We start from the raw sequence: 12,522 nt of genomic DNA, 5'->3' as shown, positions 1-12,522 counted from the left end.
ACAACAGCAGAAATAGCTTCAAACATTACTGCATGAAAAGCACAAGGAGTGGACACATTTCATTGTTTGGAACACTGCTTTTCACTACAGCTCTTTGCATGTAAAAACTTTGCTCTTCTCCACAGCTGGCTGACAGACACGCAAAAGCGCAAGCAAGAGTGGCCACAGACCCACTATGCCGGCCTTTGTACACTCTCTCCATCTAATGATAGAGAGGAAGGATACATTCACTACTTCTAGCCTCCACTATTCAAATTCAGTATTTTCACAGTGTCCTAAAAGCTTCCTGAAAAGCCTTTACACTGTTTTCCAAAACGCTGCATCCAGAGCACAGTCAGGGACTGGAAGGACAGAGTAGATTTCCCCCATATGGACTTCTCTCTTCATTGGCTCCCAATTAAATCCCAAATAAAAATCCAAATACTTGCCCTCACACACAAGGTCTTGAATAATCACCACCAATTTTGTCTACAAGATCTCACAGTGCCATATCATCCCAACAGAGTGCTTTGCTCTCAGACTGCTGGCTTCCGAGGGGATTTTAAAGTGCAATGGAAGGCAGAGCCATCACTTTTCAGGCCCCTCTCTGTGGAACCAGCTCCCACTTTGTATTCGGGACACAGACACTTGCTCTCATTTTTGAATTAAGCGTAAAACCTTTTTGCCAAAGTCCAATAACTTGAAAGAGGAGCCAAAGACGTCCTCGTCCCAGATTCGTCCCAAGACAGATTCACACCTATTCTCACCTTGTCTGCTGTGACCTGAAGAACTCGCGTGACCATTGCGACTCTCAAGGTGCTAAAAATCACGCAAGAGTTTAAATGCGTGAGAGGCCACACTTGAGTAGCAAAGAAGCTTTGCTGATGAGATTAAATGTGCAGTTGCATGAAAGCACTAGTCTTTTTAGTGATCTACCTTTTGACCAGTTTAGAACCTGACAAGCGAGTAATCACAATGCCCACCTTGTTAATTGTCCTGAAAATCTGTATAAGCCGGACAATGAATCAGTGATGTTGTAGTCTTTCACAGCGATGGTGGTATAGTGGCGAGCATAGCTGCCTTCCAAGCAGTTGACCCGGGTTCGATTCCCGGCCATCGCAGTTGCCATTCGCAGTGCTGTTCAAGCATGTGGGCTGCGTACTATTTTACACTAAAAACGTTCTCCGCTCTTTCTGCAAATGCTTACAATGTCAGGCCAGGTGCATTCTTCATCGGCCTCGCTGCTACCGTTTGCTGTGTAAAGACACTGTTCAAACAGGCTTTGACTTCTCATCACTTCATACCTATACCTTCTTACATGAAACTGGGATTGGACACGTTATTTCTTCATAAAGACACCCAGTCCCACTTTAAATATTGTGCTGAATGTTTGGAATGAAGATAACATTTTACTAACCATGTACTGATCAGCTCTTTGCGGTGGCAAAATCATCAGCTGTGTGTGTTACTGTTCATGCAAACAAGCAAGCTAATGTCAGCCAGCTAGCTTCAACCGCAGCTGTGCTGCACCAATCTCACGGAACTGCAAAACCACAAGCTTTCGCACCAAAGTCATGCAGCTACCGCATTTACAATCCAGCGTGGCCGTTGTTGTGCACATCCTACTTGAAAGATGTGTGGCGTAGGACTTGGAAGACGTATGTCTTTCGAGTATGTAGTTCCACAGCCCAATGTGGTTGTTGTGGCCGAGCGGTCAAGGCGATGGACTAGAAATCCATTGGGGTCTCCCCGCACAGGTTCGAATCCTGTCGACAACGGTCAGCTGTTTTGCGCCAGTCCAGACGTTGATTTGAGAAGAAGGCATGGAGATCACCTGAGAAGGTGCCAGGAGAAAGAGCCAGGCCTTTGCTTGTGAAAATAGAGCACGCAGAAGCAATGGACCCAGCTATGTCCTGACAAAATTAGGCACATATTCAGTAAACATGGCATCCTTCAATTGGTCTCTTAGCCACCCCACACGTTCCCCCGTGTAGTCGTCCAGGATCCAGTCTGAGTACCGCCAATGACTCATGCGTCTGACAAATGCTAATTGCTTTGCAAGAGGATCGGGATTGGAGGCACAGCGGATTTCACCGGGAATGGGACAACAGCAGAAATAGCTTCAAACATTACTGCATGAAAAGCACAAGGAGTGGACACATTTCATTGTTTGGAACACTGCTTTTCACTACAGCTCTTTGCATGTAAAAACTTTGCTCTTCTCCACAGCTGGCTGACGGACACGCAAAAGCGCAAGCAAGAGTGGCCACAGACCCACTATGCCGGCCTTTGTACACTCTGTCCATCTAATGATAGAGAGGAAGGATACATTCACTACTTCTAGCCTCCACTATTCAAATTCAGTATTTTCACAGTGTCCTAAAAGCTTCCTGAAAAGCCTTTACACTGTTTTCCAAAACGCTGCATCCAGAGCACAGTCAGGGACTGGAAGGACAGAGTAGATTTCCCCCATATGGACTTCTCTCTTCATTGGCTCCCAATTAAATCCCAAATAAAAATCCAAATACTTGCCCTCACACACAAGGTCTTGAATAATCACCACCAATTTTGTCTACAAGATCTCACAGTGCCATATCATCCCAACAGAGTGCTTTGCTCTCAGACTGCTGGCTTCCGAGGGGATTTTAAAGTGCAATGGAAGGCAGAGCCATCACTTTTCAGGCCCCTCTCTGTGGAACCAGCTCCCACTTTGTATTCAGGACACAAACACTTGCTCTCATTTTTGAATTAAGCGTAAAACCTTTTTGCCAAAGTCCAATAACTTGAAAGAGGAGCCAAAGACGTCCTCGTCCCAGATTCGTCCCAAGACAGATTCACACCTATTCTCACCTTGTCTGCTGTGACCTGAAGAACTCGCGTGACCATTGCGACTCTCAAGGTGCTAAAAATCACGCAAGAGTTTAAATGCGTGAGAGGCCACACTTGAGTAGCAAAGAAGCTTTGCTGATGAGATTAAATGTGCAGTTGCATGAAAGCACTAGTCTTTTTAGTGATCTACCTTTTGACCAGTTTAGAACCTGACAAGCGAGTAATCACAATGCCCACCTTGTTAATTGTCCTGAAAATCTGTATAAGCCGGACAATGAATCAGTGATGTTGTAGTCTTTCACAGCGATGGTGGTATAGTGGCGAGCATAGCTGCCTTCCAAGCAGTTGACCCGGGTTCGATTCCCGGCCATCGCAGTTGCCATTCGCAGTGCTGTTCAAGCATGTGGGCTGCGTACTATTTTACACTAAAAACGTTCTCCGCTCTTTCTGCAAATGCTTACAATGTCAGGCCAGGTGCATTCTTCATCGGCCTCGCTGCTACCGTTTGCTGTGTAAAGACACTGTTCAAACAGGCTTTGACTTCTCATCACTTCATACCTATACCTTCTTACATGAAACTGGGATTGGACACGTTATTTCTTCATAAAGACACCCAGTCCCACTTTAAATATTGTGCTGAATGTTTGGAATGAAGATAACATTTTACTAACCATGTACTGATCAGCTCTTTGCGGTGGCAAAATCATCAGCTGTGTGTGTTACTGTTCATGCAAACAAGCAAGCTAATGTCAGCCAGCTAGCTTCAACCGCAGCTGTGCTGCACCAATCTCACGGAACTGCAAAACCACAAGCTTTCGCACCAAAGTCATGCAGCTACCGCATTTACAATCCAGCGTGGCCGTTGTTGTGCACATCCTACTTGAAAGATGTGTGGCGTAGGACTTGGAAGACGTATGTCTTTCGAGTATGTAGTTCCACAGCCCAATGTGGTTGTTGTGGCCGAGCGGTCAAGGCGATGGACTAGAAATCCATTGGGGTCTCCCCGCACAGGTTCGAATCCTGTCGACAACGGTCAGCTGTTTTGCGCCAGTCCAGACGTTGATTTGAGAAGAAGGCATGGAGATCACCTGAGAAGGTGCCAGGAGAAAGAGCCAGGCCTTTGCTTGTGAAAATAGAGCACGCAGAAGCAATGGACCCAGCTATGTCCTGACAAAATTAGGCACATATTCAGTAAACATGGCATCCTTCAATTGGTCTCTTAGCCACCCCACACGTTCCCCCGTGTAGTCGTCCAGGATCCAGTCTGAGTACCGCCAATGACTCATGCGTCTGACAAATGCTGATTGCTTTGCAAGAGGATCGGGATTGGAGGCACAGCGGATTTCACCGGGAATGGGACAACAGCAGAAATAGCTTCAAACATTACTGCATGAAAAGCACAAGGAGTGGACACATTTCATTGTTTGGAACACTGCTTTTCACTACAGCTCTTTGCATGTAAAAACTTTGCTCTTCTCCACAGCTGGCTGACAGACACGCAAAAGCGCAAGCAAGAGTGGCCACAGACCCACTATGCCGGCCTTTGTACACTCTCTCCATCTAATGATAGAGAGGAAGGATACATTCACTACTTCTAGCCTCCACTATTCAAATTCAGTATTTTCACAGTGTCCTAAAAGCTTCCTGAAAAGCCTTTACACTGTTTTCCAAAACGCTGCATCCAGAGCACAGTCAGGGACTGGAAGGACAGAGTAGATTTCCCCCATATGGACTTCTCTCTTCATTGGCTCCCAATTAAATCCCAAATAAAAATCCAAATACTTGCCCTCACACACAAGGTCTTGAATAATCACCACCAATTTTGTCTACAAGATCTCACAGTGCCATATCATCCCAACAGAGTGCTTTGCTCTCAGACTGCTGGCTTCCGAGGGGATTTTAAAGTGCAATGGAAGGCAGAGCCATCACTTTTCAGGCCCCTCTCTGTGGAACCAGCTCCCACTTTGTATTCAGGACACAAACACTTGCTCTCATTTTTGAATTAAGCGTAAAACCTTTTTGCCAAAGTCCAATAACTTGAAAGAGGAGCCAAAGACGTCCTCGTCCCAGATTCGTCCCAAGACAGATTCACACCTATTCTCACCTTGTCTGCTGTGACCTGAAGAACTCGCGTGACCATTGCGACTCTCAAGGTGCTAAAAATCACGCAAGAGTTTAAATGCGTGAGAGGCCACACTTGAGTAGCAAAGAAGCTTTGCTGATGAGATTAAATGTGCAGTTGCATGAAAGCACTAGTCTTTTTAGTGATCTACCTTTTGACCAGTTTAGAACCTGACAAGCGAGTAATCACAATGCCCACCTTGTTAATTGTCCTGAAAATCTGTATAAGCCGGACAATGAATCAGTGATGTTGTAGTCTTTCACAGCGATGGTGGTATAGTGGCGAGCATAGCTGCCTTCCAAGCAGTTGACCCGGGTTCGATTCCCGGCCATCGCAGTTGCCATTCGCAGTGCTGTTCAAGCATGTGGGCTGCGTACTATTTTACACTAAAAACGTTCTCCGCTCTTTCTGCAAATGCTTACAATGTCAGGCCAGGTGCATTCTTCATCGGCCTCGCTGCTACCGTTTGCTGTGTAAAGACACTGTTCAAACAGGCTTTGACTTCTCATCACTTCATACCTATACCTTCTTACATGAAACTGGGATTGGACACGTTATTTCTTCATAAAGACACCCAGTCCCACTTTAAATATTGTGCTGAATGTTTGGAATGAAGATAACATTTTACTAACCATGTACTGATCAGCTCTTTGCGGTGGCAAAATCATCAGCTGTGTGTGTTACTGTTCATGCAAACAAGCAAGCTAATGTCAGCCAGCTAGCTTCAACCGCAGCTGTGCTGCACCAATCTCACGGAACTGCAAAACCACAAGCTTTCGCACCAAAGTCATGCAGCTACCGCATTTACAATCCAGCGTGGCCGTTGTTGTGCACATCCTACTTGAAAGATGTGTGGCGTAGGACTTGGAAGACGTATGTCTTTCGAGTATGTAGTTCCACAGCCCAATGTGGTTGTTGTGGCCGAGCGGTCAAGGCGATGGACTAGAAATCCATTGGGGTCTCCCCGCACAGGTTCGAATCCTGTCGACAACGGTCAGCTGTTTTGCGCCAGTCCAGACGTTGATTTGAGAAGAAGGCATGGAGATCACCTGAGAAGGTGCCAGGAGAAAGAGCCAGGCCTTTGCTTGTGAAAATAGAGCACGCAGAAGCAATGGACCCAGCTATGTCCTGACAAAATTAGGCACATATTCAGTAAACATGGCATCCTTCAATTGGTCTCTTAGCCACCCCACACGTTCCCCCGTGTAGTCGTCCAGGATCCAGTCTGAGTACCGCCAATGACTCATGCGTCTGACAAATGCTGATTGCTTTGCAAGAGGATCGGGATTGGAGGCACAGCGGATTTCACCGGGAATGGGACAACAGCAGAAATAGCTTCAAACATTACTGCATGAAAAGCACAAGGAGTGGACACATTTCATTGTTTGGAACACTGCTTTTCACTACAGCTCTTTGCATGTAAAAACTTTGCTCTTCTCCACAGCTGGCTGACAGACACGCAAAAGCGCAAGCAAGAGTGGCCACAGACCCACTATGCCGGCCTTTGTACACTCTCTCCATCTAATGATAGAGAGGAAGGATACATTCACTACTTCTAGCCTCCACTATTCAAATTCAGTATTTTCACAGTGTCCTAAAAGCTTCCTGAAAAGCCTTTACACTGTTTTCCAAAACGCTGCATCCAGAGCACAGTCAGGGACTGGAAGGACAGAGTAGATTTCCCCCATATGGACTTCTCTCTTCATTGGCTCCCAATTAAATCCCAAATAAAAATCCAAATACTTGCCCTCACACACAAGGTCTTGAATAATCACCACCAATTTTGTCTACAAGATCTCACAGTGCCATATCATCCCAACAGAGTGCTTTGCTCTCAGACTGCTGGCTTCCGAGGGGATTTTAAAGTGCAATGGAAGGCAGAGCCATCACTTTTCAGGCCCCTCTCTGTGGAACCAGCTCCCACTTTGTATTCGGGACACAGACACTTGCTCTCATTTTTGAATTAAGCGTAAAACCTTTTTGCCAAAGTCCAATAACTTGAAAGAGGAGCCAAAGACGTCCTCGTCCCAGATTCGTCCCAAGACAGATTCACACCTATTCTCACCTTGTCTGCTGTGACCTGAAGAACTCGCGTGACCATTGCGACTCTCAAGGTGCTAAAAATCACGCAAGAGTTTAAATGCGTGAGAGGCCACACTTGAGTAGCAAAGAAGCTTTGCTGATGAGATTAAATGTGCAGTTGCATGAAAGCACTAGTCTTTTTAGTGATCTACCTTTTGACCAGTTTAGAACCTGACAAGCGAGTAATCACAATGCCCACCTTGTTAATTGTCCTGAAAATCTGTATAAGCCGGACAATGAATCAGTGATGTTGTAGTCTTTCACAGCGATGGTGGTATAGTGGCGAGCATAGCTGCCTTCCAAGCAGTTGACCCGGGTTCGATTCCCGGCCATCGCAGTTGCCATTCGCAGTGCTGTTCAAGCATGTGGGCTGCGTACTATTTTACACTAAAAACGTTCTCCGCTCTTTCTGCAAATGCTTACAATGTCAGGCCAGGTGCATTCTTCATCGGCCTCGCTGCTACCGTTTGCTGTGTAAAGACACTGTTCAAACAGGCTTTGACTTCTCATCACTTCATACCTATACCTTCTTACATGAAACTGGGATTGGACACGTTATTTCTTCATAAAGACACCCAGTCCCACTTTAAATATTGTGCTGAATGTTTGGAATGAAGATAACATTTTACTAACCATGTACTGATCAGCTCTTTGCGGTGGCAAAATCATCAGCTGTGTGTGTTACTGTTCATGCAAACAAGCAAGCTAATGTCAGCCAGCTAGCTTCAACCGCAGCTGTGCTGCACCAATCTCACGGAACTGCAAAACCACAAGCTTTCGCACCAAAGTCATGCAGCTACCGCATTTACAATCCAGCGTGGCCGTTGTTGTGCACATCCTACTTGAAAGATGTGTGGCGTAGGACTTGGAAGACGTATGTCTTTCGAGTATGTAGTTCCACAGCCCAATGTGGTTGTTGTGGCCGAGCGGTCAAGGCGATGGACTAGAAATCCATTGGGGTCTCCCCGCACAGGTTCGAATCCTGTCGACAACGGTCAACTGTTTTGCGCCAGTCCAGACGTTGATTTGAGAAGAAGGCATGGAGATCACCTGAGAAGGTGCCAGGAGAAAGAGCCAGGCCTTTGCTTGTGAAAATAGAGCACGCAGAAGCAATGGACCCAGCTATGTCCTGACAAAATTAGGCACATATTCAGTAAACATGGCATCCTTCAATTGGTCTCTTAGCCACCCCACACGTTCCCCCGTGTAGTCGTCCAGGATCCAGTCTGAGTACCGCCAATGACTCATGCGTCTGACAAATGCTGATTGCTTTGCAAGAGGATCGGGATTGGAGGCACAGCGGATTTCACCGGGAATGGGACAACAGCAGAAATAGCTTCAAACATTACTGCATGAAAAGCACAAGGAGTGGACACATTTCATTGTTTGGAACACTGCTTTTCACTACAGCTCTTTGCATGTAAAAACTTTGCTCTTCTCCACAGCTGGCTGACAGACACGCAAAAGCGCAAGCAAGAGTGGCCACAGACCCACTATGCCGGCCTTTGTACACTCTCTCCATCTAATGATAGAGAGGAAGGATACATTCACTACTTCTAGCCTCCACTATTCAAATTCAGTATTTTCACAGTGTCCTAAAAGCTTCCTGAAAAGCCTTTACACTGTTTTCCAAAACGCTGCATCCAGAGCACAGTCAGGGACTGGAAGGACAGAGTAGATTTCCCCCATATGGACTTCTCTCTTCATTGGCTCCCAATTAAATCCCAAATAAAAATCCAAATACTTGCCCTCACACACAAGGTCTTGAATAATCACCACCAATTTTGTCTACAAGATCTCACAGTGCCATATCATCCCAACAGAGTGCTTTGCTCTCAGACTGCTGGCTTCCGAGGGGATTTTAAAGTGCAATGGAAGGCAGAGCCATCACTTTTCAGGCCCCTCTCTGTGGAACCAGCTCCCACTTTGTATTCGGGACACAGACACTTGCTCTCATTTTTGAATTAAGCGTAAAACCTTTTTGCCAAAGTCCAATAACTTGAAAGAGGAGCCAAAGACGTCCTCGTCCCAGATTCGTCCCAAGACAGATTCACACCTATTCTCACCTTGTCTGCTGTGACCTGAAGAACTCGCGTGACCATTGCGACTCTCAAGGTGCTAAAAATCACGCAAGAGTTTAAATGCGTGAGAGGCCACACTTGAGTAGCAAAGAAGCTTTGCTGATGAGATTAAATGTGCAGTTGCATGAAAGCACTAGTCTTTTTAGTGATCTACCTTTTGACCAGTTTAGAACCTGACAAGCGAGTAATCACAATGCCCACCTTGTTAATTGTCCTGAAAATCTGTATAAGCCGGACAATGAATCAGTGATGTTGTAGTCTTTCACAGCAATGGTGGTATAGTGGCGAGCATAGCTGCCTTCCAAGCAGTTGACCCGGGTTCGATTCCCGGCCATCGCAGTTGCCATTCGCAGTGCTGTTCAAGCATGTGGGCTGCGTACTGTTTTACACTAAAAACGTTCTCCGCTCTTTCTGCAAATGCTTACAATGTCAGGCCAGGTGCATTCTTCATCGGCCTCGCTGCTACCGTTTGCTGTGTAAAGACACTGTTCAAACAGGCTTTGACTTCTCATCACTTCATACCTATACCTTCTTACATGAAACTGGGATTGGACACGCTACTTCTTCATAAAGACACCCAGTCCCACTTTAAATATTGTGCTGAATGTTTGGAATGAAGATAACATTTTACTAACCATGTACTGATCAGCTCTTTGCGGTGGCAAAATCATCAGCTGTGTGTGTTACTGTTCATGCAAACAAGCAAGCTAATGTCAGCCAGCTAGCTTCAACCGCAGCTGTGCTGCACCAATCTCACGGAACTGCAAAACCACAAGCTTTCGCACCAAAGTCATGCAGCTACCGCATTTACAATCCAGCGTGGCCGTTGTTGTGCACATCCTACTTGAAAGATGTGTGGCGTAGGACTTGGAAGACGTATGTCTTTCGAGTATGTATTTCCACAGCCCAATGTGGTTGTTGTGGCCGAGCGGTCAAGGCGATGGACTAGAAATCCATTGGGGTCTCCCCGCACAGGTTTGAATCCTGTCGACAACGGTCAGCTGTTTTGCGCCAGTCCAGACGTTGATTTGAGAAGAAGGCATGGAGATCACCTGAGAAGGTGCCAGGAGAAAGAGCCAGGCCTTTGCTTGTGAAAATAGAGCACGCAGAAGCAATGGACCCAGCTATGTCCTGACAAAATTAGGCACATATTCAGTAAACATGGCATCCTTCAATTGGTCTCTTAGCCACCCCACACGTTCCCCCGTGTAGTCGTCCAGGATCCAGTCTGAGTACCGCCAATGACTCATGCGTCTGACAAATGCTGATTGCTTTGCAAGAGGATCGGGATTGGAGGCACAGCGGATTTCACCGGGAATGGGACAACAGCAGAAATAGCTTCAAACATTACTGCATGAAAAGCACAAGGAGTGGACACATTTCATTGTTTGGAACACTGCTTTTCACTACAGCTCTTTGCATGTAAAAACTTTGCTCTTCTCCACAGCTGGCTGACAGACACGCAAAAGCGCAAGCAAGAGTGGCCACAGACCCACTATGCCGGCCTTTGTACACTCTCTCCATCTAATGATAGAGAGGAAGGATACATTCACTACTTCTAGCCTCCACTATTCAAATTCAGTATTTTCACAGTGTCCTAAAAGCTTCCTGAAAAGCCTTTACACTGTTTTCCAAAACGCTGCATCCAGAGCACAGTCAGGGACTGGAAGGACAGAGTAGATTTCCCCCATATGGACTTCTCTCTTCATTGGCTCCCAATTAAATCCCAAATAAAAATCCAAATACTTGCCCTCACACACAAGGTCTTGAATAATCACCACCAATTTTGTCTACAAGATCTCACAGTGCCATATCATCCCAACAGAGTGCTTTGCTCTCAGACTGCTGGCTTCCGAGGGGATTTTAAAGTGCAATGGAAGGCAGAGCCATCACTTTTCAGGCCCCTCTCTGTGGAACCAGCTCCCACTTTGTATTCGGGACACAGACACTTGCTCTCATTTTTGAATTAAGCGTAAAACCTTTTTGCCAAAGTCCAATAACTTGAAAGAGGAGCCAAAGACGTCCTCGTCCCAGATTCGTCCCAAGACAGATTCACACCTATTCTCACCTTGTCTGCTGTGACCTGAAGAACTCGCGTGACCATTGCGACTCTCAAGGTGCTAAAAATCACGCAAGAGTTTAAATGCGTGAGAGGCCACACTTGAGTAGCAAAGAAGCTTTGCTGATGAGATTAAATGTGCAGTTGCATGAAAGCACTAGTCTTTTTAGTGATCTACCTTTTGACCAGTTTAGAACCTGACAAGCGAGTAATCACAATGCCCACCTTGTTAATTGTCCTGAAAATCTGTATAAGCCGGACAATGAATCAGTGATGTTGTAGTCTTTCACAGCGATGGTGGTATAGTGGCGAGCATATCTGCCTTCCAAGCAGTTGACCCGGGTTCGATTCCCGGCCATCGCAGTTGCCATTCGCAGTGCTGTTCAAGCATGTGGGCTGCGTACTATTTTACACTAAAAACGTTCTCCGCTCTTTCTGCAAATGCTTACAATGTCAGGCCAGGTGCATTCTTCATCGGCCTCGCTGCTACCGTTTGCTGTGTAAAGACACTGTTCAAACAGGCTTTGACTTCTCATCACTTCATACCTATACCTTCTTACATGAAACTGGGATTGGACACATTATTTCTTCATAAAGACACCCAGTCCCACTTTAAATATTGTGCTGAATGTTTGGAATGAAGATAACATTTTACTAACCATGTACTGATCAGCTCTTTGCGGTGGCAAAATCATCAGCTGTGTGTGTTACTGTTCATGCAAACAAGCAAGCTAATGTCAGCCAGCTAGCTTCAACCGCAGCTGTGCTGCACCAATCTCACGGAACTGCAAAACCACAAGCTTTCGCACCAAAGTCATGCAGCTACCGCATTTACAATCCAGCGTGGCCGTTGTTGTGCACATCCTACTTGAAAGATGTGTGGCGTAGGACTTGGAAGACGTATGTCTTTCGAGTATGTAGTTCCACAGCCCAATGTGGTTGTTGTGGCCGAGCGGTCAAGGCGATGGACTAGAAATCCATTGGGGTCTCCCCGCACAGGTTCGAATCCTGTCGACAACGGTCAGCTGTTTTGCGCCAGTCCAGACGTTGATTTGAGAAGAAGGCATGGAGATCACCTGAGAAGGTGCCAGGAGAAAGAGCCAGGCCTTTGCTTGTGAAAATAGAGCACGCAGAAGCAATGGACCCAGCTATGTCCTGACAAAATTAGGCACATATTCAGTAAACATGGCATCCTTCAATTGGTCTCTTAGCCACCCCACACGTTCCCCCGTGTAGTCGTCCAGGATCCAGTCTGAGTACCGCCAATGACTCATGCGTCTGACAAATGCTGATTGCTTTGCAAGAGGATCGGGATTGGAGGCACAGCGGATTTCACCGGGAATGGGACAACAGCAGAAATAGCTTCAAAC

General features: G+C 46.3%; 12 non-coding genes across 12 annotated transcripts; all 12 read left to right on the top strand.

The window, feature by feature from the left end:
- The first annotated feature begins 1,028 nt into the window (after positions 1 to 1,028).
- Positions 1,029 to 1,100, top strand: trnag-ucc (transfer RNA glycine (anticodon UCC)). The gene has a single exon. It is a non-coding gene; the product is annotated as a tRNA-Gly (tRNA).
- Positions 1,101 to 1,675: 575 nt separating this feature from the next.
- trnas-aga (transfer RNA serine (anticodon AGA)) lies at positions 1,676 to 1,757 on the top strand. The gene has a single exon. It is a non-coding gene; the product is annotated as a tRNA-Ser (tRNA).
- A 1,354-nt stretch (positions 1,758 to 3,111) lies between these two features.
- On the top strand, positions 3,112 to 3,183 carry trnag-ucc (transfer RNA glycine (anticodon UCC)). The gene has a single exon. It is a non-coding gene; the product is annotated as a tRNA-Gly (tRNA).
- A 575-nt stretch (positions 3,184 to 3,758) lies between these two features.
- On the top strand, positions 3,759 to 3,840 carry trnas-aga (transfer RNA serine (anticodon AGA)). The gene has a single exon. It is a non-coding gene; the product is annotated as a tRNA-Ser (tRNA).
- A 1,354-nt stretch (positions 3,841 to 5,194) lies between these two features.
- On the top strand, positions 5,195 to 5,266 carry trnag-ucc (transfer RNA glycine (anticodon UCC)). Its single transcript has one exon. It is a non-coding gene; the product is annotated as a tRNA-Gly (tRNA).
- A 575-nt stretch (positions 5,267 to 5,841) lies between these two features.
- On the top strand, positions 5,842 to 5,923 carry trnas-aga (transfer RNA serine (anticodon AGA)). The gene has a single exon. It is a non-coding gene; the product is annotated as a tRNA-Ser (tRNA).
- A 1,354-nt stretch (positions 5,924 to 7,277) lies between these two features.
- trnag-ucc (transfer RNA glycine (anticodon UCC)) lies at positions 7,278 to 7,349 on the top strand. The gene has a single exon. It is a non-coding gene; the product is annotated as a tRNA-Gly (tRNA).
- A 575-nt stretch (positions 7,350 to 7,924) lies between these two features.
- trnas-aga (transfer RNA serine (anticodon AGA)) lies at positions 7,925 to 8,006 on the top strand. The gene has a single exon. It is a non-coding gene; the product is annotated as a tRNA-Ser (tRNA).
- Positions 8,007 to 9,360: 1,354 nt separating this feature from the next.
- Positions 9,361 to 9,432, top strand: trnag-ucc (transfer RNA glycine (anticodon UCC)). Its single transcript has one exon. It is a non-coding gene; the product is annotated as a tRNA-Gly (tRNA).
- Positions 9,433 to 10,007: 575 nt separating this feature from the next.
- Positions 10,008 to 10,089, top strand: trnas-aga (transfer RNA serine (anticodon AGA)). The gene has a single exon. It is a non-coding gene; the product is annotated as a tRNA-Ser (tRNA).
- Positions 10,090 to 11,443: 1,354 nt separating this feature from the next.
- Positions 11,444 to 11,515, top strand: trnag-ucc (transfer RNA glycine (anticodon UCC)). The gene has a single exon. It is a non-coding gene; the product is annotated as a tRNA-Gly (tRNA).
- A 575-nt stretch (positions 11,516 to 12,090) lies between these two features.
- On the top strand, positions 12,091 to 12,172 carry trnas-aga (transfer RNA serine (anticodon AGA)). Its single transcript has one exon. It is a non-coding gene; the product is annotated as a tRNA-Ser (tRNA).
- The last annotated feature ends 350 nt before the right edge of the window (positions 12,173 to 12,522 follow it).

Source organism: Copadichromis virginalis, linkage group LG9 (genome assembly GCF_057382275.1).
Source record: "Copadichromis virginalis isolate Kocher_CV1m ecotype Utaka linkage group LG9, C_Virginalis_male_GT1.1, whole genome shotgun sequence".
Taxonomy (NCBI): Eukaryota; Metazoa; Chordata; class Actinopteri; order Cichliformes; family Cichlidae; genus Copadichromis; species Copadichromis virginalis.
This window is presented reverse-complemented; position numbering and strand designations above follow the sequence as displayed.